Source organism: Giraffa tippelskirchi, chromosome 10 (genome assembly GCF_054371585.1).
Source record: "Giraffa tippelskirchi isolate mGirTip1 chromosome 10, T2T-mGirTip1v1.2.pri, whole genome shotgun sequence".
In the NCBI taxonomy this organism is placed as follows: Eukaryota; Metazoa; Chordata; class Mammalia; order Artiodactyla; family Giraffidae; genus Giraffa; species Giraffa tippelskirchi.
The window spans coordinates 26,397,922-26,425,113 of NC_137284.1; the positions used below are offsets into that span (position 1 = coordinate 26,397,922).

General features: G+C 35.6%; 1 long non-coding RNA gene across 1 annotated transcript; it reads left to right on the forward strand.

Annotated features, from left to right (window-relative positions):
• LOC145524424 (uncharacterized) lies at positions 1 to 25,825 on the forward strand. The gene is made up of 3 exons (XR_014067494.1): positions 1 to 82; positions 17,528 to 17,722; positions 25,809 to 25,825. It is a non-coding gene; the product is annotated as an uncharacterized LOC145524424 (long non-coding RNA).
• The last annotated feature ends 1,367 nt before the right edge of the window (positions 25,826 to 27,192 follow it).

A 27,192-nucleotide genomic window follows, 5' to 3' on the forward strand; every position in this document is an offset into this window, starting at 1 on the left:
GAATACTGGAGTGGGTTGCCATTTCCTTCCCCAGGGGATCTTCCCAACCCAGGGATCAAACCTGAGTCTCCTTCATTCGCAGGTAGGTTCTTTACCACTGAACCATCAGGGAAGCCCCCAGGACGCCACTAGATGACAGTAAAATGTGACCTTGCATAAATCACTATTTCTTGTAGAATCTGAGTTTTTCTCGTAGTACAACAGAGGACTAGAAAAGATGATCACTTTGGCCGTCTTTCAGAGTTGAGAGCCCTGTGGGTAGGAAGGCAGCAGTCAGCTCGGGTGCCTGTTGTGCTGCAGCTTGGCTCTGCCCAGGCCCCCGCTGCTTCTTGGCACCACCGGTCTCCTTGATCATTGATGCTGGCGTGATCTTTATTTTAATCACATCTTTCACTTACTTTTGGAAAGTGTGTGTTTTGCTCTGATTCTTCCTCCTACCATCTGCTTTTCCCACTAGTTCAAATAAAAGATTAACTGCATTTTTTTTGCCTTCTGAAATAATATGTCAATACATTGCAGTTGATTTCATTTTATGATAGCCTTTTTTGAAGAGCCATGACTTCTGCCAGCCTTCTCCTTTCATCATCTTCCTTTGCTTTTCTCTCGGGCACGTTGTTTGAGTCCCTTATCTTCCTTCTGGAATGGCTTCCAGCCTCCTCACTTCTCTTTATGCCTTCTCTTTTCATCCTCCAGACATTTCACAGAGTGAAGTTCCCAGTTTATTTCTGTCCCAAGTGTAAACAGTCCATAAAATATTAACAAACAGTCATATCTGGCTTCTGGGTTCCTCATTCCAAAAATTAATGTTTTTCATAATCCTAAGTAATCCCCTTAAAAAAGCAAACGTAAAAACAAAGCAAACTCAGGTACAAGAGTTTTCTAGAACCCTGAGAGAGGGATATATTTTACTTGGGATTGAAGATATTAATAATTTTCTAGATATGTTGCTTGCAACTTCATCCATTATAGAAGAATAGTCACATATTTTAGAAAAAGAGAAAGTTTAATTCAAGTCTCAGCTTCATCTTTCATCCACTGAGACCTTGTGAAATTATTGAAACTTTCTAAGTCTTTCATTGTCTTCCCTCTCAATTGTTGATAGTTAACCCACAAATTTTAAAAGATGTCAAGAAATACATTTCAAAACTTCCAAGATCTATCAGCTGTCTAAGAAGAAATAAAAGGATAGAAAAATGAAATAATATTTATCACTGGGCTAATTCTCTGGTGGTATGCTTCTCGAAAGAACTTATACTATTTATACTTATACTACTTATCTGCTCTGAGACATCCTTTCTAGTCTGAAACTAAATTTGCTTTGAGGAGACTTTGTTAGTGTATTGGAAATGGATTAGAACTTTCACAAGTATGTCAAAGGCTCTCCACATTTAGTTGTTGATAAACCACTTAACAGTATGTTATTCTAAAGTAGTGTAATGGCATTATGGGGATACATTAAAACCAAATAGCCAAACACTTTTTGCAATCATATCACAACAAATGTAGTTTTTACTTCATTAATTATCTTGAATGTCTGCTTTATGCTAGACGGTAATAGATTCTGAGGATGCAGGGATGAACGATATAAGCTTCCTTCTCTCATGGAGCCTATAGTTAAGCTCTACACTGGTTTAAGGATCAAATCAACCCAGGGTAGGTCACAGTGCTTACAACAAAGTACTTATAAACAAACAGAATTACCCTAAGGTGAATGAAGTATAAATTTCAGGGACCTGCAGCTGCACCATTATTCCAAGGGGTCCACAGGGACACTGATATTGATACACATGCTCATAGCGCTATACTAAAGTGTTTTTTTGGGGGGTGTGTGTGTGTGCAGAGTATAATTACTTAACAATACTCTGTTAGTTTCTGCTAGCCAGGACACAGAAACAGTCTAAACGTCCAACAAGAGATGAGTGGTTAAAGAAGATATGATACATTTATTAAACTTTTGATGTGAAATAATTGTAGATTCACATGCAGTTGGAATAGATTTCTCCAATGGTAATATCTTGTAAAACAATGGTATAACATCAAAACCATGAGTGTGCCATTGATACAATAAACAATATAGATACAATGTACAATACACATCTTATTAAATTTCATCAGTTTGCATGTATTCATTTTTGTGTGTCTTTGTGTATTTAGTTCTCTACAATGTTATCACACATGTGGTTTTCTGTGTCCTCTGTATCCTTCCTCACAGTCATGATACCTTTTTATAACAATATCCCCCTTCCTTCCACTGTTCCTTCTGGAGCCACTAATCTGTTCTACATCTCTGTTGTTATTTTGAGATTTGGTATATAAATGAAATCATACCATTACTCCCTCCATATAATTCTCTCAGTTTACATCTAAGTCATTGCATATATCAACAGTTCATTCCTTCATATTGCTGAATATTGTCAATTTTTAGTATTCATCTTTGTCAATTTTGCCTTGAAAATACACAGGAAGTATTTTGGACCAGAGACAGATGATCATACTCACTGAAAAATCAAATAATGCCTATGTCTAGAGGTTTTAGCAAAATTTATTCAAAAAGATCAGGTCTACAGAAACATAAAAACCTCTTACCTACAATCTATAGTAGTACTACGTGTTATTAATATTTCTGTTTGTTATACCACCTTAAGGACAATTGGGTTGTTTCCATTGTTTGGCTATTACAAATGAAACTTCAATGTACATTCATGCATGTTTTTTTTTTTTTTAAATAAGAACATAAGTTTTTATTTCTCTGGTATAAATGCCCAAGAGCACTATTAGTAGGTCATATGGAAATTGCATGCTTTATATGAAACTGCCAAACTGTTTTCCAGAGTGACTGTACCATTTTATATCCCATTTTTATAAAAAAGTGTAAAATATTTATAAAATATTATTTTATAATAATTTATAAAATATTTTAACCACATGCAATTTAGACCACTCTCTCCAACTCACATCTTATCATATCTTCTCTTGTTGAGGAGCAATGTATCTACTGTAGATAATTTTGTGATCCAGCTGTTGAGAAATTGAATGAGAGATACACTTGTATTGAATTTAGTGAAACAATTACATGGTTTAAAGTCATATGCGTATAGTTCGGTATTCTCGTCTCAGTATAGGAATGGCTTTTAGAAATACTTTCACTATTCTATATCAACTCCATTGGTGATTTCAAATAAAGGTACACAATATGAATATATTTTACCCAGTGGAAGTAGAGATATTATAGATTAGAACTAAGGTTTGATACATAGAGAACCAAGAGTTTGCCTATGGAAAGTTCTTCCAAATTTTACATCTCATATATTTAAGACAATTTCTATAGATTTTCCCAAATTTGACAACATTCCTAAACTTAAAAAATATAGAACATTTATACGACTGAATTTTTGGTCATACAATAAATTAGTATGTGAATTACACTTCCTTAAGCATCAATAATTCCAAACACATTTAAATCAGCTCTACTAGGTAAAACACTTTTATCTTTTATTATCTCTATAGAGAAAGGAAAAAAAGAAACAAAATTTTGTTCTTATTGGTAGGCAATCAAAAAGCATGTAAATATGTACTTATTATGAGTATGTTGGAAGATAATAAAATTATTTTTTTTCCTGTTTTGGTGACTTTGTATTATTAGTATAGTTAGCTTTTTATAATTTGTACTTTGTTATAAACTATTTTCTTCAACTGATTGTATATTAACTGATATACCTCATTTTGCATGCTTACTTTTCTATTATCTTTATTAAAATAGTGCCCAAACTGTTGAACTCTAGGCCCCACAAAATCTGAACCTATCCCTACTTTTAAGCCAAGTTGTCATAAATTAACCAACTTAAATTTGACAAAAATGGCCAACATTAAGTAGCCATACCAATTTACCAGATTCACTTAATAATTTTACAAGTGAGAGATGAAGACTTTAGCATCCCAACCTAGTTCTGAAAATAGATAAACACACTTACTCCACAAAATCTAGAATAGGAGTGCCTAAAGAGAATTTATAAATTTATAAGAAATAGTGTTATTACTACTAACACTATTAATAAAATGTTTTTAGCAATTAGTATTTATTCTCTTTTTTAACTTAAAAATCACTTTAAATTTTTTGTTTAAGATTTAAAAAATTTTCTGGAATAATAATAACAGAAATATTATAACAAGATCTTCACTTTACACACTGGAAAAGGGAGTTTCAGCAAGATTGGATGACTTTCTTTGGGCCATAAAACTAATGTGGAACTGAAAAATGCCAGTCTTTTTACACCACAGTCCGTGGTTAATTCATTGCTCTTTATTGGATCCAAACAGAAGAAAGGCTCACTGCCAACATCATGACAGATAATAAACTATATCTGTGAATATCTTTAATTATAAATGCTGAAAGCATCTTTTAGAATGAATGTCAAAGTTGACCCTATTACAAGACTAGATTTATTCTTAAAGATATATTATGTTAAATGAAGCAAGTAAAGTGTGGTGTTAATTACAGTCTAAAATGGTGTGAAAATGTACCTGGGGGATGGCTAATTCATGAGGTCTAAAGGTCTTAGGTAATTTTAACATGAACAGGGCTTCCCAGGTGGCACAGTGGTGAAAAAATCTGTCTGCCAATCTGGCAGGAAAATTCCCTTTTTTTGGCAGAAAAATTCCTCTGCCACAGAATCCTTTTGCCATTGCAAGAGACATGAGAGAAGCCTGTTGATCCCTGGGTCAGGAAGATACTCTGGAGTAGGAAATGGCAACTCACTTCAGTATTCTTGCCTGGAAAATTCATGGACAAAGGAGTCTGGTGAGCTAAGTCCATGGGGTTTCAAAGAGTCAGACAGGACTGGCCATGAAGGTACGCACACATAAGAAGATAAAGGAGTCTTATCTTTCTAGGGGGCTATAGAATTCTCTTTCTCCTAATATATTTCTCCATTTTTATATACACAATTCTGAATAGTAACTAATCCTTCCCATTCTTTCTCTGTACTTTCCTTCTTTTAACTAATATTTTCATATGTATCACATCCTGGTCTATATTACATATTGTTTATCTGTTTATTGATTCAACAAATATTTGTTGAGTATTCACTATGTCCTAAGCACTATATTAGACACCGAGATAGAGATATGAACTAAACTAACAAAAATAAGTGTCTTTGTGTTTTTTTTCTTCATGAAACAAGAACCTCTATGGGTTGGGTCCAAGACAAACTCCCATCTTAGTATGAAAATTTCTCTGAATATCTCAAGTCAATTAAAGCACCAGGTGTTGAGTTGGACCTTGTAAATTGAGAACAAGGACTTTAAGGGAGAAAAAATTAGCTTTCATTGTTTTAAGGTTGTTCCATACCTAATCATACAACAGCCTTAGTGACTTGCTCAAGGTCAAAATAAACTAGTGAATTGCACAGACAGCACTTGAGCCTAGAAGTCTATGCTCTTATCCGTAGCCTATCAAAATTGTGGATGACTGTGAGAACAACACTTTTACATTGCCAATGGTGAAAGACTTGGCAATTGTTACATAATTTGTTGGCCAAAAGGAATTGTTTTATAAGAAATCAAATTGGGATTTAAGGAAGTGGGATTTGGAAGTATGCATAAGCTGGAGGATCTCAGGCAGGGTAACCATCTGTGGGTAAGAGATAATCATAAAATACCGGTATTTGCATGCAAAATATGCTATGTATTAGGCATTTCTCTCATCATTCAATGTACAAAACATAACTTTTTACTGTATTTCCATTTTCCTTATATTCCAAGATTTTTTCCTAATAAGTATTTATTGTGGAATTCTCAAATTCATATCTGGAAAAAAATTGCCTTTGACAAATGACTGATATGGATTTGACATTTACAGTAAAATATGCTAAATGTGATGATGCTGAGACCATTAAGGAGGGTTTAAAATTGGAGAAAGACTGTCAGAGCTTAAATTCACTTATTTCAATTCCTTCATTTTAGTAAGGATAAAATTGAACACCAGAGAGATTATGCATCTTAGTCAAATATATACGGTGATGTTGTGATAGAGCCTGATCAGGAACTCAGAAGTGTTCCCTATTTTGTCATCTTTTTTAAAAAATATAATGGTACTCTGATAAATATGAAGTAAGGACATTGCCTACTTTGTTCAAAAAATTTTATCCAAAAATTGTTTCATAGAAAATATGAATTATATATGCAAATTCACCCCTCCTGATTGTGTCAGGGTAAATTTCAATATTCGAAGTTAACCACCATCATCCCACGGCCTTTGATTCATTTAAGAATAGCTCACAATATACTTCAGACCAGTGTGAAAAGATGGGGAGACTGCTGGGAAAAGTCTTTGGAAATTTTTTTTTTTCATTGATTAAGAAAAACAAGGCAAAAAAAGAATTTAGTTCATCTTTTTTTGATACAAGGCACTGTGTCTTGCTCCTTGGAAGAAAAGTTATGACCAACCTAGACAGCATATTAAAAAGCAGAGTCCATCTAGCCAAAGCTATGGTTTTTCCAGTAATCATGTATGGATGTGAGAGTTGGACTATAAAGAAAGCTGAGCACCGGAGAATTGATGCTTTAGAACTGTGGTGTTGGAGAAGACTCTTGAGAGTCCCTTGGACTGCAAGGAGATCCAAGCAGTCCATCCTAAAGGAAATGAGTCCTGAATATTCATTGGAAGGACTGATGTTGAAGCCGAAACTCCAATACTTTGGCCACCTGACTCGAAGAACTGACTCATTTGAAAAGACCATGATGCTAGGAAAGATTGAAGGTAGGAGGAGGAGGGGACAACAGAGGATGAGATGGTTGGATGGCATCACCAACTCAATGGACATGAGTTTGAGTAAATTGCGGGAGTTGGTGATGGACAGGGAGGCCTGGCATGCTGTAGTCCATAGGGTCACAAAGAGTCAGAGATGACTGAGCGACTAAACTGAATTGAACTGTGTCTTCATGTGATACATGGAGTCTCAGCAGCCATGTTGCAACCATGAGGTAAGCTAGACTGATATACTGAAAATGTAAAAGAAGAAACCTGTAAAGAACCTGGACTTTTATGACACTACTAGCCATAAGAATTCTTGGGGCTGATGTTTCTAGACACATCTTGTTATGCAAGATGGTTAGTCTTCTGTTAACATCTTGTTATGCAAGTGTTTTAGGGAAAATGAGCCAGAGTTCAGTGTTGCTTAGCTAAAAGCATCCTAAATTACTCTAAGTCAAGGGTCAACAAACTATGACCATGAACCAAATTCAGCAATGCTCATTCATTCACTTTTTGTCTACAGCTGTGTTGAGTAGTTGTGACTGAGTTCATATCACTGGCAAAACGGAAAACGTTTGCTATCTGACTCTACAGAAAAAGCTTAATGACACGTTCTCTTGGACATGGTTATGTCTAAAATTTATTAAAATAAAAACATTTATTTAAATCACTGAATGTTTATACTGTTTAACCTATGAACTTGAGTCACAATAAAGTCACTACCAGATTGCAATTTCCATTCAATACTCTGAACTCAAGTGATTAAATTGTAGAATCCTAGCATGTTTGGCAGCTAGTCATTTGATTAATGAACTTTCATTTCATATTCCTTATTAGATAATATATGTACATGTGGGGCCTATGTTAATGAGCTATACCTGAAGGCTCACCTATCAGAATGCATGCTGATTGTGAATTTAACAATAAAGGCAGGGAGATGAGAAGGATGCTAACCATAAGTAAAAGAAAGGACTTTCATGCTGGGGATCACGCCCTACAAATTTTAGTGATTATTATGGCCATTTTTAAATATGGGAGGAAAAGCTGGAGTATACCTTATATATATGGCCCTGATGGTTGACAAGAAGAATGATTAAGGATCAAGAATGAAACTTAGATATGTGTGTGGATCTGTGCATGCACAATTGTGTATTTGTACACAAACACAGTTATCCTACATAAAAACATTATGATTCAAATGGCTAATTCTGACATAGGTATTTTGAATCTCTCCACAAGGTGACATTCATACTTGGTATTAGCTTCTCCTGTAAAGCAAATTGCAGAATTTTAGATGGTTGTAGAATAAACAGAAATATGATTTATGTTTTACAACTTCCATAGCTGATTTCACTGATTTCATAACAGTCATAAAAAGGCAAATGCTATGCTGCCATTTATACAAAGCTATAACTAAGCATTATGGTAAAGGAAAAATTAAAAAAAATGAAAAACCCTCCAATTTTGAATGAACCTGTGGATACTTCATATGTAAAAACTATCAAAATTGCAAAATTAATCACAGTGAATGTGTTAGAAATAGTAGGGAGTTTGATGACAGATGGCCTAGATTGTAAAGTTTTGTTATATTGTTAAAATCTGGGTAGTTTTAATTTAATAATTGAGAATATGAGCATGTTTTGCCTCTAAAATGGGTGAAATATCCCTTCTGGTCCTTAGGGTAAAATTTTAAAAATTGGGAAATGCCTCAACATGGGCGCTTGACGCTTAATAGATGCTCTATAAACAGTTGTGTTCTTACCCTTCTCGCATATTTACAATATTTCATGTACTATAAAGACTGCGCGCGCATGCGCGCACACACACACACACACACATATGCATGTGAGTGCACACTTTTAAGTATTAGAAGTATACTTTGCTCCTGATGATATGGCTGCTTTCCAAAACAGTCTCAAGTCTCTTGAACCTATCTGGAAGAGATCTCTGTAATGTTATCTATAACAGTTACTGTGTGATGTGTTCATTAGAGATATATTATGCTGAGCCATAAAAATGGCCATTTTTGATGTAAAAATGGCCAAATATAAACAATTTTATAGCATTTAACTAATAGATAACATTGAAGTTGGAGATAAAAATAAAGTGGGGAATGGGCATTTACATATATCGGTTCTTAAATGATGGACAGGATCCAGATACACTGCTGATGGGGAAGTCTTTCCAGGTACAAAAATACCTTGTTAATAGAGAAACTATTCAGAATGGAAACAGTCACCCCTCACAGGGTGTTCCCAGTAACAGAGACAAACGTTATGCATCCTTGTAAGAAAATGTGTCCACATTCCAAGAAAAAGCATGACAATATCCCTGTCAGTAGATGCTTAAATTCCTTTTATTAATTCTGATCCACTTGTGACCAGTTTCTGAGTATTTGATATAATAGCTTAAAGTCACCGAGCTCTTTTTCTTCACAAATAATATTTGTATTTCCTTGACAGTCAGTTTATTAAAGAAAACTCATTATAATCTTTTGCCTCATTCGGTCAAGTTATCCATCATAATTTCCAATGTATAAAGTGTGTTCAAGCATGGTGTAGATCTAATCACCAAGTACAAAAACAACAATAGTATCACAGTCTGCACTAATTCCATGGGATCTTAAAGGTAAATAATGACAAGCCTTAGATATTAGATCTGACAATTGTAGGCAAAGAGAAAATCTGTCAGAAGAGAGAATACCATGTTGATGCATGTTGTCATGTAAAACAGAAATAACATGTGTTTTGGGCTCAAAAGAAGAGATGTATGTATTTATCTTTTACTTCTTCCACTTAACACATAATCACTGAAAGAACAAATCAGCACTCAACTACTTAATAACCTAATTTTTAGATTTAATCAGAAATCCTTACATAGCTTTTGAGATTTAACTCAACTAATACAACTAATCTTGGATTGTAGAATAGATAGGGCACATTTATTTCTCTGAGTGTTTTTGTAGGATATATACATGTATGATGCATATGCTCAGATTAATTTTTTTTCCCCAAACTTCCTCTGAATTTACATGGAGAAGTCTCCTGAGTGTTTATTTCTGTTCACCTCAAAATGAAGCAAAACAAAAAAAACCAGTTTGTCTTAAGCTATGTGTACTGAAGCTCTCATGGGAAGTGGGAATGAAAAATAAACAAAATATCATTTGTATCTGTTTCATCAGACTGGAATCTAGTAGTTGCATAACTACAAAGGTCTAGGTGGACTGCCAGTGAGGATCCTGGCCTGGGGCTGGTGGGGAAGGAGCAGGAGGGACCACGGTAACAGGTGTCAGCAAACACAAATACTTGTGAGGCAAAAACAAACAAAATCTGCAGGGGCTTTGGTTTCTTCAGTGGCGAAAGCTGCTGAGATTGTTTGCAGGTAAGTCACTGGGCACAGAATTAGCTCTTATTGCTTGGCTGATATTGGTAGCTTCTACTTTTCTTTCTAGTTCCTAGCAGCCTCTACACATCTCAGCTTTGCTGGTCTCTGGTTGCGGTGAAACTAAAGTGGGTCTTTCACGCGGTTCTCTGAAAGGCTGGGGAAACTGGTCATTCCCTGCTTCTTCCCCGATTGAGTGAAAATTTTTCTAGCTGGGGAGTTTCCTCTTGAAAATTGTCATTGTCCTGTCATTGTCCTTGAAAAGTGTCGTTGTCCTGAGCAATGACACTTTAGAAGGTGAGATGATGCAGCAAATGAAGCTGTCCTTTTTTCCCTTTATGATCAATCATTTTCAATTTGTTGGTTCTACCCTGTCGCTTTGTGTTGCATAAGTTTCTTAAGTGAACTAGAGAAATTTCCCAGAACTGTTTTTATCCATGCCTAGATTTGTGAGGTGACGGAGGCTGATAAATCTTACTACACCATCTTGGTAATATTGGAGGTTCATTTGTTTTATTCATCGATTCATTGAAAGATATTTAGTAAATATTAACTATGCATGTGGCACTATGATCGAAGCTTCAGTATGGAAGTTACTTGAGTGTAGGATCCCTGCCCAATGCATCTTTGACTCTCTCAGCCCTTGAATAATATGAAGAAAAAGTAAAAGGAAATATACCTGTATATTTCCTGTAAAAGGCATGGAAGTGGAAAAAGGGTAAAGAATGAGGGAAGATGACAGTGAAGGGAAACAGAATGAGAGGAGGAAGGGTAGAAATGTCCAGATGTGGTTATAAAAATAATTTGTGTCAGAAGACACCTCTGATCTCCAAGGCCACTTTTATAATCACTACATATGTCATCTTTGGCCTCATTTCCCTTATCTTGATAATGAGGATAATAATAGACACTTTCTTCTTGTGATGATTAAATGAGAACATCACTACAAAGAGTTTGGCACAAAATCATTCAATACAGGATAGTTGCTGTTATCTAGATAAATAAATCTTAGGAGTTATATCTTTTGAGACATTTTCTTTCCAAAATCCTTGAGGATAATGTATATGGGAAGAATTAAGACCAAGAAAATCAAATCTGAAGAAGCAGTGAAATTAAATGAACTCATTATTATGACCCACATTACAGAGATTAATGAATTTCAAAAGAATAAGCAACAATGCAAATACAGAATAAGGAAGAATTTAATTAAAGAATACAAAAAGAAAGACTAGTAAGATCATGGTTGCCGTAACTAAGTAGTTAGAATACGTGAGGGAATGGAAGCTGGCCTGTCCTTCCACTCTATATCAGTCAAACTCTCTTTCCATTAAAACTCTGGGTCCCTAAATGTAAGACCAGAAACTATAAAACTCTTAGAGGACTTTTATGCAGGCAGAACCACTAGATGGCACAAATCAAAGCAAGATCCTCTATGATCCACCTGCTAGAGTAATGGAAATAAAAACAAAAGTAAGCAAGTGGGACCTGATTAAATTTAAAAGCTTTTTGCACAGAAAAAGAAACTATAATGAGGGTGAAAAGACAACCCTTGGAATGAGAGAAAATAATAGCAAATGAAACAACCACCAAAGGATTAATTTCCAAATATAGAGCAGCTCATACAACTCAATGCCAGAGAAACAAACAACCCAACCAAAAAGTGGGAAAAAGACCTAAACAGACATTTCTCCAGAGAAGACATACAGATGGCTAATAAACACATGAAATGATGCTCAACATCGCTCATTATTAGGGAATTGCAAATCAAAACTATAATGATATATCCCCTCACACCAGTCAGAACAGCCATCATCAAAAAGTCTACAATCAGTAAATGCTGGCGAGGGTGTGGAGAAAAGAGAATGCTCTTGCACTGTTGGTGGGAATGTAAATTGATACAGCCACTATGGAAGACACTATAGAGATTCCTTAAAAGACAAGGAATGAAATCACCATATGATCCAGCAATCCCACTTCTAGGCATATACCCCGAGGAAACCAAAATTGAAAAAGACACATGTATCCCATTGATGATTGCAGCATTATTTACAATAGCTAGAACATGGAAGCAGCCTAGATGTCCATCAACAGATGAATGGATAAAGAAGCTGTGGTACATATACACAATGGAATATTACTCAGCCATAATAAAGGAACACATTTGAGTCAGCTCTGATGAGGTGGATGAACCTAGAACCTATTACACAGAGTGAAGTGATTCAGAAAGAGAAAGATAAATATCGTATTCTAACATATATATGCGGAATCTAGAAGAATGGCCGGAGAAGGCAATGGCACCCCACTCCAGTACTCTTGTCTGGAAAATCCCATGGATGGAGGAGCCTGGTAGGCTGCAGTTCATGGGGTCGCGAAGAGTCGGACACGACTGAGCAACTTCACTTTCACTTTTCACTTTCATGCATTGGAGAAGGAAATGGCAACCCACTGCAGTGTTCTTGCCTGGAGAATCCCAGGGACGGCGGAGCCTGGTGGGCTGCCGTCTGTGGGGTCGCACAGAGTCGGACACGACTGAAGTGACTTAGCAGCAGCAGCAGCAGCAGAATGGTACTGAAGAACTTATTTATAGGACAGCAAAAGAGAAGCAGACATAGAGAACAGACTTATGGACATGGGGAGAGGGGAGAAGAGGGTGAGATGTATGGAAAGAGTAACATGGAAACTTACGTTACCATATGTAAAATAGATAGCCAAAGGGAATTTGCTGTATGGCTCAGGAAACTCAAACTGGGGCTCTGTATCAACCTAGAGGAGTGGGATGGGGAGGGAGATAGGAGGGAGGTTGAAAAGAGAGGGGATATATGTATACCTATGGCTGATTCATGTTGAGGTTTGACAGAGAAGAGCAAAATTCTGTAACGCAATTACCCTTCAATAAAAAAAAATAAATTAAAAAAAAAGAAAAAGGAGAATTTGAACATCTAAAAAAAAAAAAACCAAACAAACCTCTGGGTCCCATTTGGGCTGCCTTTGTTTAAAAGGATGAAGTGAAACTAGAAAAGCTTTTAGAATGAATGATAATAATGGAACAAAATCTTTTAAAGAAGTGATAGAAATAATTTAACTCATATGACTTAGCATACAGCTGAGTATGAAGCTACATAATTAGTTATGTAATTTATACAAGGGCCTTAAATTCACCTTTTTTCCTGAATATGTAAATGAGTATTTTCCACAGAAACATAAAAAGGAAGAAACAAAAAGAAGGGAAGTGCAAAAGCTCAAATTAAAACAAGAATGATTTTAGTTAAAACGAGGGAAGAGCTTAATTTATAATAAAACCATGAGAAGAGATGGCCTGAGGGTATTGTTTGCAGTCTATTACTTGTGCATTTTTCAACATGTTAACAAAGAAACTACTATTTATCCTCGATTGTTTGTATATAGTCCTTTTGAAAGGCCAGAAACTCTAATGATGAATCTCTAATTTTAGTCATTAATAGTTCAGACAAATCATTTAATTATTTCAAATTCATTAGTCATAGAAGAACCAAGTAATTGTGTGCTGGGTGTAGAGTTGCGTTATACAATAGCTAAGCTAGAGTAGAAACTGAAATCCTAATTAACAGAGTTATATGCAATTATCAGATAGTGATAATAGTCAATGTTTTCTGAGTGCCTATCCTTGTCAAAGATTATGGTAAGCCATTTAACACTTGTTTTTTCATTCACTCCTCGCAATATATTTGAGTCAGCCAGTATTAATCTTTCCATTAAGACCCCAGATCAATTCCTCGTTCGGGAAGATCCTCTTGAGAATGGATAGACTACCCACTCCAGTAATCTTGGGCTTCCCTGGAGACTCAGACGGTAAAGAACCCACCTGCAATGTGGGAGACCTGGGTTCAATCCCTGGGTTGGGGATCAGCTACACACTCCAGTATTCTTGCCAGGAGGATTTCATGGAAAGAGGAGCCTGACAGGCTACAGTCCATGGGATCACAAGAGTTGGACATGACTAAGCCACTTTCAATTTAAAGGGTTATAGAAGAGTTTTAAAGACATATACTAAATATGAGAGCTGAGATGTAGACCCAAGCCCAAGCAGAAACCCAGGGTCAAGGTCTTAACATTAAACCATGCTGATTTTCAGACTAAGTTAGCATACTGGTTTTGACACCCCTTTTAGTATAAGGGCAGAATGGACATTTACAACATGTAACAGTGAGTTGTATGGTTTTTTTTTTTTTTTTCAAATAATGTCAACTGAAAATTTAGTCACGACCTGAAAGTACAGAGTTATTTTATTTGGTGAGAATGTTAAGGACTCCAAGCCCTGGAGACAGTATCTCAGTAGCCCTGAGAAAATTGCTCCAAAGAGGCAAGAGAGGGAGTCAGGCCACATATAAGTTTGCAACAAAGCAGGCAGGCGGTCTGAACGTCAAAGATGTTAACAATAAAGTATTAAGGAAAATCAGATATCAAGCTAAGGACTTTAGCCTTTTACTAGGTAAGGGAAGATCCAAGTCTGTAGGCTCACCCACTTCAGTCTTTTCATATGCACCCCAGCTATCTGGGGCCGAATCCTGTCTAGATTGTTCTCAACCTTAATTCCTTGTTCACTATAAGGGGTCCGGTGTAATGGATGGCAGCTTTTTTCATCTACCACTCCCCAGCTGCTCAGCAATCACTGTGGGTGGGGGGGTGGGGGCCCCTGCTGGATGGTAGGCAGGCATTATTTTCACTTTTGGGAGCCCTCATTCACATTTGGAGGTTAGAAATTGTTGATGGCTGTGACATTTCTTGCCCACCAACATGGCAAGAAATATTTCATTTTGCAATAACCATGATTTTTGCTCAGGAATCTAATACTCTGAAATGACAAACAGGAATAATTGAGGATCTTATTTTTTATTTCATTTTCACTTACCTATTTTCATATGATGCTCTGTGTTACTTTCAAATCAACTGGAACACAACAACTAATGAAAGTTTTTTTGACTTAAACACTCATCAAATTGTTTTTTAATTTGTATGTAAACTTAAATGTTCTCAAGTTCAGTGTCCTTTTCATGATTAAGATGGCATTTTTCTACTTTAAAAATAAAAACAAAACAACTTTCTCTTAAGAGAAAGAAAAAAGAACAATCATTCTATATATTATCAGTTTTGAGAAGCAGCATGTTTTTTTTTTCTTTTTAATTAGAGGAAACTTGCTTTACAGTGTTGTGAGAAACATCATGTTTTTTAATCTTAAAATAGAGAACCTTTTTTTTTTAACTGAGTGATTAAATCTCATTCATAACTACCAAGGCTGAATATGAACTGTCAGATATCCAGGATATATATTCTCATCTGAAATTCCTGACCTGAACCATATATCGCAATTTCACACTGAATGTTTTCATTTTCAGCTTTTCTGTGGCAACATCTTCACATTTGTAGCAAATTTTCATATACATCATGATGAACTAGGAAGGGAAAAAAACTATAGACTTTTTATAGTTTGCTTATTGTTCTCTCTCTCCATGCTACACTGAGCAGTTCTGCATCCTCAAAAAATAATGAAAGACCCACTATCAGAAAAGACAGAGGAGAACTCCAATGAGTTTTCAGAATTAAATCTAATATGCTTTTCCAAAAGAAAAAAATGCTTTAAATTAAAGCTGATCCATATTTAAACCACTCCGTATTAGCTAATGCATTAAAAGAAGTAAGCAAAGGGTAAAGTTTGAATTAATTAATCCAGCCAGTAAGGACATTCTACCTTTAATTTTATTTTAAAATTAAAACTATATATGTATACTTAGGGTGTACAACATGATCACTTACTATACATATACACAGTGAAATGATCACTACAGTCAAACTAATTAACATAATATCTCCTTACATAATTACCTTTCTAAAATGAGAATGTCTGGTGGCTCAGCAGTAAAGAATTTATCGTCCAAAGCAGGAGACATTGGTTGGATCCCTGGGTATGGAAGATCCCCTGGAGAAGGAAATGGCAGACCACTCCAGTATTCTTGCCAAGGGAAATCCCATGGACACAGGAACCTAGTGGTCCAGGAACCTAGTGGGCTACAGTCCCTGGGATTGCAAAAAAGTCAGACATGACTTAGCAACTAAGCAACAACCTGAAATTTACTCTCTTTGCAAATTTCCAATATTTAATACAGTGTTATTAACTACAGTCATCATGTGATACATTAGATCTCTAGACATATTCCTCTATACTGATTGATTGAAATTGTATTAACAAAGAGAAAAATAAGGATGTTGGAATGATTTGTAAAAATTATTGTTTATTACATGAGTTTCTTTGTGTGCATAAGAATTGCTGGGTGCTCTATTTAATCAGAGAAACCAAAATGAATCGATGTGACCAGGACATCTTTTATTGCTTTTCTATAATGGATCTTTAGAATAAGTGTGATTCTTCCATGTGTCATCCTGTAGATATTTTATGTCAAATAGGTACATACATTTCCTTTGTGCAAATGGTGCAAATTCACATGAACTTTCCCACTTACCACTCCCCTAAAGTGTTAGTTGCTCTGTCGTTTCCAACACTTTGCAACTCATGGCTCCACCAGGCTCCTCTGTCCGTGGAATTCTCCAGGCAAGAATAATGGAGTGGGTTGTCATTCCCTTCGCTAGGGATTGAACCCAGGTCTCCTGCATTGCAGGCAGATTCTTTACCACCAGGGAAGCTCATGGTCTCCTACAAAATAATGACTTAAAAACAAATAGTGCATTAGATATATGGAATTTGAAAGATGGTAACGATAACCCTATATGCGAGACAGAATAAGAGACACAGATGCATAGAACAATTTTATGGACTCTGAGGGAGAAGGTGAGGGTGGGACGTTCTGGGAGAATAGCATTGAAACATGTATATTATCATATGTGAAACAGAACACCATTCCATGTTCGATGCATGAGACAAGGGCTCAGGGCTGGGGCAATGGGATGACCCAGAGGGATGGGATGGGGAGGGAGGTGGGTGCGGGGTCCAGGAAGGGGAACACATGTAAACCCATGGCTGATTCATGTCAATGTATGGCAAAAACTATTACAATATTGTGAAGTAATTAGCCCCCAACTAAAATAAATAAATTTATAAAAAAAAAAAAAAAGAAAGTAATGCAATGAAGCAAAAAAAAAAAAAAAAAAAAACAAATAGTGGTCCTGGATATGACTTCTTAGAAGTGATTTAGAAGAAATAGAAGCAGTTCATTTGAAAGAACCTAGGGTTTCAGTACATAATTGGATTCAGTCTTCAGAACTTGGTAAAGTCAGTAGAAGTCACACAGAAACTAAACTATCATAATAGTTTATGCATAGCTTTCATGCTTTGCTTACTGTTCAATGCTGTGATAGTCACAGTAGATCTACTGAAATGACAATTTTAATTTTCATGTATTACAGGAACTCATCAGTATACACACAGAGATCACTTTGGAACTTTGAGGGGAAAATGTGCTAAACATCTTACTTGAGTGCAGAATGATACACTCTTCTCATATTTTCTGCTGCCAATGAACAGAAAACATCTAACGATATCCTATGAAAATTTTAAAATGTATTTATTTTGATGCAACTTGCATGGTGATATTTTCAAAAGTTTTGATGGTTTGCAACATTTTTTTTCAGTGTCCTTGCTTAGTTTTTTATTACTGAGGAAGGAATGGGAAATTAGAGTAAGCAAATGAATGCTTATGCAAGATATAGAACCAAATCATTTTGCTGTACACATGAAACTAACACAATATCGTAAAGAAGCCATCAGTTAATTTAAAAAAAGACTATTTTGCATCTCTTTGTTGTTTGTGATAGAATGCTATTATTTTTTGTGGTAGTCATTTAGTTTCACTTTTAAAAATTTAAGTCCTAACTTTGATGTCAATATCAGTGAAAAATTCTTCTGTGTTGAGCTAGATACTTTGTGCTGGCATCCTAATACAGTGTGTCTGGAAGTCACATGCTTCTTTGAAGAAACAAATGGGGAAAACTTTTAAAACTTAGGCATTTGCTTGTGTTGTTTAGTCGCAAAGTCATGTTCCACTCTTTGCGACCCCATGGACTGTAGTCCACCAGGTTCCTCTGTCCATGAGATTTCGCAAGTAAGAATACTGAGGTGAGTTGCCAGTTTCTCCTCCAGGGGATCTTCCCAACCTGGAGATTGAACTCACATCTCCTGCATTACAGGTGCACATTAAGGTCCATTTGCATATTTAAGTCTAAATTCTGTACTAGATGTGTTCACTGTTTTTATTGTAAAAAATATCTTGGAGAGTGATTTTATGTGATCAAGCAACATCATGCCTTCATGCCTCTCATCCTTTCAAATCCTGAAGTAAAATCTAAAGAGAAGACATCATTATGATAAAAGTCAAAGTAGCTAATCTTTCCAAAATCATTGACATCAATCAAATATGCTCATGGTATTTTATAGGACCAAATTTCAAGGACCTTTGGTGTGGACCAAATATCTTATGCACATTTGGACAGGACCAAATGTCCTGCAAGATTTTCTTTCTTTTGGAAAACAGAAGGGATGTTCTTACTTGTATTTATACTGTGCTCAGATTCTAAAATGCCCCAAATTATAACATAGCTACATGGGCATATCTAATATATCTAAAATTAAAGATAAAAAAAAAGAATAAACATAAAAAAGCCTATCCAGATTTATCATTTTGCTAGTCTACTGTGTATATACTAGTTGGATTATACAGGGTTCATCCGGTGGGTTTTATATTTCAAATAGTTAATACACAAAAGAGATACGTGTGTTCATTAAAAGTTCTTCAGAAAAAGTTATTTTCAGTTCTCTCAACATTATTCTGCATCTTCTTCCATTTTGCATCAGTAAACAAACAAAAAAATTGTTTTCTTTGCAACTGAAATTAGAGTTCAGTTACTAACATAAATATGTATAAAGTCATATTGTCAAAATTAAAGGTATGGGCAGAACTAGAAATAATGATTAAAAGTATGAACTGATACCTAGCTCTGTGCATTTTCAGATTTATACTTAATATTTTATGAAGGCTGTGAAATTATTCTCAATTTCTAGAAGAGGATTTTGAAGTGCATTACCATACAAGCTTCATGAGGACAGGATCTTTTTTCTTCACTGTTTTCTGCTCAGAATTTACAGTGGTGCCTGTGTATTTCATGTGTTTTATAAATATGTGATTAGACAATTATTTTTCATTGAATTTTATTATGTCATAGGCCATTATGGTCCATCTTGACTTTCCCCATGCAAAGAGATCACTTGCCCCCCAACCCAGTATGAAGCATTTTTATAATTTTGTTTTGATATTCTGTTTGAATTTTTCACTATCTGCTTTGACTTCTCTGAAACCCCAATAATGAGAGAGAGAGATTGATTTGAATCCCAGTTTTGCCCCTTCTAATCCGTGTCAGTTGAATACATGTCCAATTTAGTATTATCTATAATATTTCACAGTGTACTGTGAATTTGCTCAATTCTTTGAAACTAAACTGGACTTCCTTTGGAGATTTCCTTTAACTAGTATATAATTTGCAGTCAAAGAAGAGAGAAAAAGGATACTTTCACTAAGTATGTTAAGATGTCAGCAAGAAAAGAAGACTACAGTCTGTTCAATAAAAATTTACATTTTAAACTTTAGGAAGGAAAAAATCAAATTTAGTTTCTTTTCCCAGAATATTTTGAAGATAAATAAAATGATGACGATAATGTAGATATTTTTGATGAGTCTGCTAAAATAGCCTGTTAATAATATGGCTAACACACTGTGCATTTTTATGAAAGAAATACACTTCCATGTTATCCAAGTAGTAACTGGGGTTTATATGAGTAGTCTTTGATAAACTGTATTAAAAAGTAACCACCTAATTCTCTATTCTGGATCAATTTCATAAAGATTACTCTTGTTTTGCTTTACTCATTGGGAAACATTGCTAAAGTGAGATATAGAAGTGAATATTTGGCAAATAAATATTGGAATCTGTGCATGATTCATTATAATTTTATAAGTCTTATACCTATTATTTCCTGATGCTGAACAAGCTACTACTTGCCCTGATATAAAGAGGTGCCAAAAGAAAATACGGTACCTTCTTTACTGAGTTTAATATTCACTGTGGGTGGGGGAGAAGAAAGGAGGTCCATTAAATCAATGAACTGGTGAAGCTCGGGTTTACTAGGTGTGATAGCCTCATATCGCTTGGCTTTGGGTATGATGGATAACAAAGAGGTGTGTTCTGAAACTTCTAAATCTGTATAAGTAAAAAGAGCAAGAAGTCCCAATGACACAATTTTGGCAGGTACTTAAACATAAAATACAAAAAGAAGTTAATTGTTGGCTTCTAAACATCAAGATTAACTTTAGTAAATGCCCCAGCTGATGTAAGTAACTAAGCATATTTAGAGATTCTGACTGAAGATGCAGTAAGCATGAACTTTTGCTCAAACTCAAGTGGGGCATAGTTGAATGTGGGACATTTAAAATGATCAGGGAAAGGATGTCACGGACTTCATAAATTTGATTTTAGTTTTGCATGTTTTCCTTAAAAAAGGATAAGATTATATCTAATGAACGAAGTTGATAATTCTCTCTTTGCCTTCACCACAGACAATTTGTGCACATATTTTAGAATTTGAGTCAGTGTATCACTTTCCTGAGGTTTTAGTTAAACGTGCTTCCTTAGTATCAGAGGTAATAAGGACTTGTGAAGTGTTTTTCCTCTTTGTGTCATGAGCAATTGGGCTAATTCATTAGTTTTGGAGTCCTACAGGAAGAAAAATGCTTCAAAGAACAATGATTGCTTTAAAAAGCATGAAAAGAAGCAGATGAACGCATGAGCAGTAAAAGATCTTTCCCTTAGAGCCATGTTCATCCTCCGCTTAAAACAATTGTTTAAAGTTAAAAGTATTAAATTGCCCCCTTAGCATTTTGAAATGTTTTGCTACTTTGGCTATGGTGCTTCATCAAAATGATGCACAGAAAGGTAAAGGGCATTTATAGATTACTGCAAAAGCAAATCTATAAGATAAACTAGGGCTGGCCCTGTGTGTTAGATACTACTTACATTTTCACTTCACAGACACTCAACTAAATTGTGGCACAAAATCAAATACAGAATTTTCCAGAAGCCTTTCCTAAAGATACACTTAATACTGGGGCAGTGGGAAAGGTTGAGATTTTGGAGGATGGTGAGCTTCTAAAGCATAGAAAGAGAAAAAGAAACAAATAGCAATATTATTTACACTTCCATAGTTACTGCCTCCCCCTGGCTTCTACTGACATAAGGCTTGGTCTACATTTTCCCACACCCTGACCCCAGTCTGTCATCCATGTCATTTTTATGGCTCTTGTTGTTTAAATTGTAATGACCCTATCCTTTTCCCGAACCCATTCTTTGGAAATTAGCGTAATAAAATCCCTGTTATGTGTGTGGCAATCATAGAAGGATAATCGTGAAAAGTTATGCTAACAACTGCTACAACTGTTACCCCTGTCCCCTCTGTGATCACTGCTTTACCTCTGAGAAGGAAATGTAACTCCTTTCTAGAACTGTCTCTTCCTCATTTTCTGCAATGACCCTGTTTAAAAAAAAATAAATATTAAATAGCAAGGAGAAATAAGTGAGGAAGATGAATACTGGGGAAAGAAGTAAGGTTAAAAACCTTTTCTTGACTGTTTAACTGTAATGTCACTGGTCAAATGTGTTGTTTAATACACACCCACAAACACCCTAATAATAAAAAGCAGTCATTTACTTTTTGATAAAAGGCTATCGTATGGGCATAGCTATGAAATTGGTGGAATCTCTGATAATCATACAATGAAAGTGGATAATTAATACTTGGAGAAGATATGATGACATTGTCCTCTCCAAATGGGTTCTGAATCTAGTCTTCTCAATAAGATGTGGCAACATGACACATTTGACCGTAACTATAAGGAAGCTTGTGAACAGTTTAGTCTCCAAGAACAGTTGTGACAGCAATTTCTCTGGTAGTATTAGACAATGGCTAGTAGTACAGTACTCTAATTACATGCATAATTCTTCAGAAAAATAAAAACTGTTTTTGGATCTGACAAGCTCAATAAAGGATGTCTGTTAAAAAAAAAAGAAGTGAAGTTTATGTATGAATTATATTGCTCTCTACTCAATAAATATTATAGTTTACAATGAACTGCAGGGAAAGGTTTATCATTTGATCCATAATTATTTAGATTTTATACAATAGATTTAAGTTTGGAATTGGAAAGAAAAAATCATTTTTCAACTAAATTAACTTTACAACTAGCAACTTTTTCAATGAGAAATTGATAGAGTAGAATGTTTCCAAGGAAGAGATCTTATCTATAAAGGGAGTACTTGCTGCTGAATGTTTCACTAAAGCTTCAGTTCTCAAGAGGACACATCATCTTTATAATAAGCACATTCTGATTACATCAATAACATTCTACTGTTAGGTGACTAGCATAAGACATCAGCAGTTATGACTTGAATTGCAGTGTGCAGACAGTAAAAACTGTTTTATTTTAAAAATATATTAATGTTATTTTTTTCTGTTAAAATGTACTTAACATTTTTATCAGTAGGCAAAAAAAAAAAAATTATAGAACTGAGCAACTCAATTCCTGAAGCACTTCCATTGCTCCTGATAATTAATTTGAGAAGCAAAGTCTTATCATATACTAGCATCTGTCCAATATCCTTGTTTTGGGTAAATTAAATTCTGACTGATTCATGAAATAGATGAGAAGGAAGATTGATTCAGTTTTTCACTGTCTTTTTGAATCATATGACCTAGGACTTTTTTGAGGAAGCGTCACAAAGTAGGAATACATTAAGAAATATTTTAAAAAACAATATTTATAACTAGCATCCTCACTATACCTAAGCTCTCTTTCCCACTGCTTCAAAGGTCTAATTAAAGATATTTTATATGGCAAAAACTATTACAATATTGTAAAGTAATTAGCCCCCAACTAAAATAAATAAATTTATATAAAAAAAAAAAGATATTTTAACAAGGTCAGAGTTACTATTGTATAAAATTATGAAGCAGTTATGTACTGAAAGGACTTCCTAGGTGGCTCAGGGGTAAATAATATGTCTTCCAATGCAGGAGATGTAGGTTTTTATCCCTGGATCCAGGAAGATTCCCTGGAGGAGGAAATGGAAGCCCACTTTAGTATTCTTGCCTGGAGAATCCCATAGACAGAGAAGCCTGGCAGGCTACAGTCTATGGGGGCCACAAAAGAGTTAACCACAAAGGCTCGACTGAGCACGGATGTATGTATTGAAAAGCAAGACCATTGAAAATGGAGAGATTAGGTGATACATCAATTAAAATAATGTTATCATATATGGCTTATTGGCCTGAAATTACTAGTAACCAGGATTCTGCTTTGGAACTAAATTGTCCCTCTAAATGTGCTAACCTGGTAAACTGAGTCTCATTACCAACTTCTCCAACACAATGTACAATCAAATGATCTTTCATTTAACCTAACTTCATAGCTTGATTTATGATGATATAATTGATGCAATTGTTGAGTATTGATTACTTTCACAGCTGTTTAAGTGAATTAACACATATTCATTCATTCACAAAACTTCAATAAATTAGAGATAATTATTTTTTTCTTATTATCTTTGGATTATAATGTGGGCAAACAATGAAGATTTTTCTACATGGAGGTAGACCAGCCCATACTGTATTTTCATTTCTCATTATGAATGATTAAATTGGCATTCTAGTTTACATCGCAAATCCCAATGAATTTAGTTAGAGCTCTTCTCCTTCTCCAACTCACCCTTATTCCCCTTAACAATTATCAAGAGTCTGAACTTGTAAATTTTTGTTCATGTCAAACTGTGATTCATACCAAAATAATGTGACCTTGAGTTGTCTTTATTGAGCAATTATCCCTCTTCCCTAACTGAGAGATCTATTAGGTCTCCCTCTGAAGCATTTTCACTTCTCAAACAAGTCTAACACAGTTTTTCTTCCTTTCTTTCTTTCTTTCTTTTTTTCTTTCCTTCTTTCCTTCCTTCTTTCTTTCTTTCTTTCTTTCTTTCTTCCTTTCTTCCTTTCTTCCTTCCTTCCTTCCTTCCTTCCTTCCTTTCTTCCTTCCTTTCTTTCTTTCTTTCTTTCTTCAGGCAAGGCTTTATTGGGGCTCACTTTGACTTTTCACTTTCATGCATTGGAGAAGGAAATGGCAACCCACTCCAGTGTTCTTGCCTGGAGAATCCCAGGGACGGGGGAGCCTGGTGGGCTTCCGTCTATGGGGTTGCACAAAGTCGGACATGACTGAAGCGACTTAGCAGCAGCTGCAGCAGGGAGGAGTAAGAACAAAGAACAGTTTCCCTTGCTTGCTCTTTCTGGGGTGACAGGGTGAGAGTTTGTTCCTTATATGGGGTGAGGACAGGAATGTGTCCAGGGGTCAGGCCAGAGGTTTGGCTTGGGTGTTTTGCCCACACTATAGGTGGTGTTGTGTGCAAGGGCATAAGCAGTACCCTATTTTTTGCTCCCAACCCCCCGCCTCTTCAAAAGTGGCAGTTGGATTTTTTAGTCTCTTTGTATCTTTTGTCCAGAATTTGCCCTAACTGTGCATGCATGTGGTTAATTTTAGTCCCATAGAGTTTCTTTGTATTTTGTTGCTCTAGGAGAGGTTGTGTATCAAGGGGTCCCAGTTCCCAGCCTGTCTCATTTCCCGCTGAGAGACTCTATACCCTTATTCTTAAGGGTTAAGGGGCTGAAGTCCCTTCCTCTGGACTTCTTCCTTCTGCACAAGAGCCACAGACCCTAGCCCACCCTAGAGGTGTAGAAGTCCCTCGCTCACTGTTCCAAGGACAGGTAGGGACCTGGGATCACTTTCTACTCAAATGGGCTGAATGCCTTGAACCATCATGAGCCTTACTTCAAACTGTTAAAGCCTAAAAGACACAAACTTAACCAAAAGGTTAAGCAAGGGTTAAAAAGGAGAAGAAACAGCAATAACCTTGTTTCTTGATGAAACCCACATTTCATCAAGTCTCCACTTAAAAGGATAATTGATGACACTAAGAGGAAAGCTTGCTGTGGTTCAGTTGCCAAGTTGTGTCCAATTCTAAGACCATGTATCCTGCAACTCTTTCTTGTGGTCATATTAACCCTTAGCAATTTATTATTCATGACCTTATAAAAATTCATCATCACCCAAGGATTCTTCTCTTCAATATCTTCAGAACCTCAGATTTGTGTGCTTCCCCTGAACAAAACAGGATTCTCACCAGATGCATTGGCAGAGAATCCTTCAGTGTGATTAGGAGATTCAATCATAGTCACAAATACTCTTTCCTCTCATTCCCCAATTCTGCTCCCCTTCTGGCTGGTAACAGTACTATTTCCAAACATTTCCTTTCACTATTGAATTTAAAAATAGAATAACTATTACGTAAGTTTTAAATGGTGGTATTATTCCATTGAAATTTTCACAGCTGTACTTCCCAGGATTTCACCTTCTAATAATACACATGACAGTTTCAAAATTCTCCCATCTGAATTATCAAAAATTAAAGATTCAAATATGAGGATTCTATTTTAAAGTTCAAGCTGTTAACTTTTTAATTAAATTGGTTAATTGGAAAATATTTTTGCTCAATTCATATAGTAAATGCTATTCCTACAATCATCACTACTTCAAGTTTGGAGAAAAATAAAAAGTACTCCTCATGTCTGTGCTACTCCTAAAATTTGGTGGAACTAAAAGCATGCTTCATGATATGTGCAAATTAAATGATGAATCTGCTTTCAGCTCACAGAGGTGAAAGTGTTAGTCACTCAGTTGTGTGTTTGTGACCCTATGGAATGTAGCCCACCAGGTTGCTCTGTCCATGGAATTATCCAAGCAAGAATACTGGAGTGGGTTGCCATTCCCTTCTCCAGGACCTGGGTCTCCTGCATGGCAGGTGGATTATTTACCATCTGAGTCACCACTTTCACAGTTTTTAGATGTGAGTATAATAGTTTTTGAGGTCTCTGAAAAACTGTAGATGAATTTAAAAACTGTAAATGAATAATTTTCTTGAACCCAACATAAGCCAAAGTCAAAGGGCAATCACCTAACCCCAAATCTGGGAAGCGACAGAGCCCAGAAAACATGACCTAAGCACTGGCTGACCTGAGACAGACCCTGCTGCTTCTTTATAAAGTGATAAGAACAACTCAATTAAGAATTTTTAAGCAAATTTCTAAGTTCTAAGTGTGGGCTACAGCGAGTGTGTGAGGACTTTGAGGGCTACCCATAAAGATGAATTTGTACCTTCTTAAAACTTACCTCAATGAATGTCCAAATATGCATAGGGGAGAATGGAGGAAATTATAAAGAATTTCAATTTTTTCCCATAATATTTTAGCTTTGCAAGCTACAGTCTCTGTCACAACTAATTAACTCATATTATATCAAAAACATAGTCATAGACTATACATACATGGTTGTGAGTCTGTTCCAATAAAACTCCATTTATAGATATTTATATTTGAATTTCATGTAATACTGTGTTTCACAAAATATTCTTTTCATTTTTTAACTTCTTAAAATGTAAAATAATTCTTAGCTCTAAGACTACACAAAACCAAACAGCAGCCTGGATTTGACCCATGTGCTGTGTTTGATAAAGTTTCTCAAACATTTGAAAAGTTTAGGCTCTAGAAATGAATTTATGAGGTCTTTATTAACTTTCTACTGTTGCTATAACAATTTATTGTAATAAATGAACACAAATTTAATGGCTTAAAAATACACAAAATTGTCATCTCACATTTCTATAGATCACAAGTCTGGGCACAGTATGGCTCAACTGGTTCTCTGCTCTGGGCTTTGTTGGGCTGAAATCAAGGTTAGCAGGACTTCGTTTCTGTCTGAAGGCTCTAGGGGAGAATATGTTCCCAGGCTTATTTCAAGCTGTTGCCACAATTCAGTTCCATATGGTTGTAGGACTGAGCCTCTTGTTTCTTAGGTGGATGCCATTTGGAAGCCTCCCTAGTGTTTAGAGCTACCCACATTCTCCGACTCGTGGAATCCTTCAAAACTAGT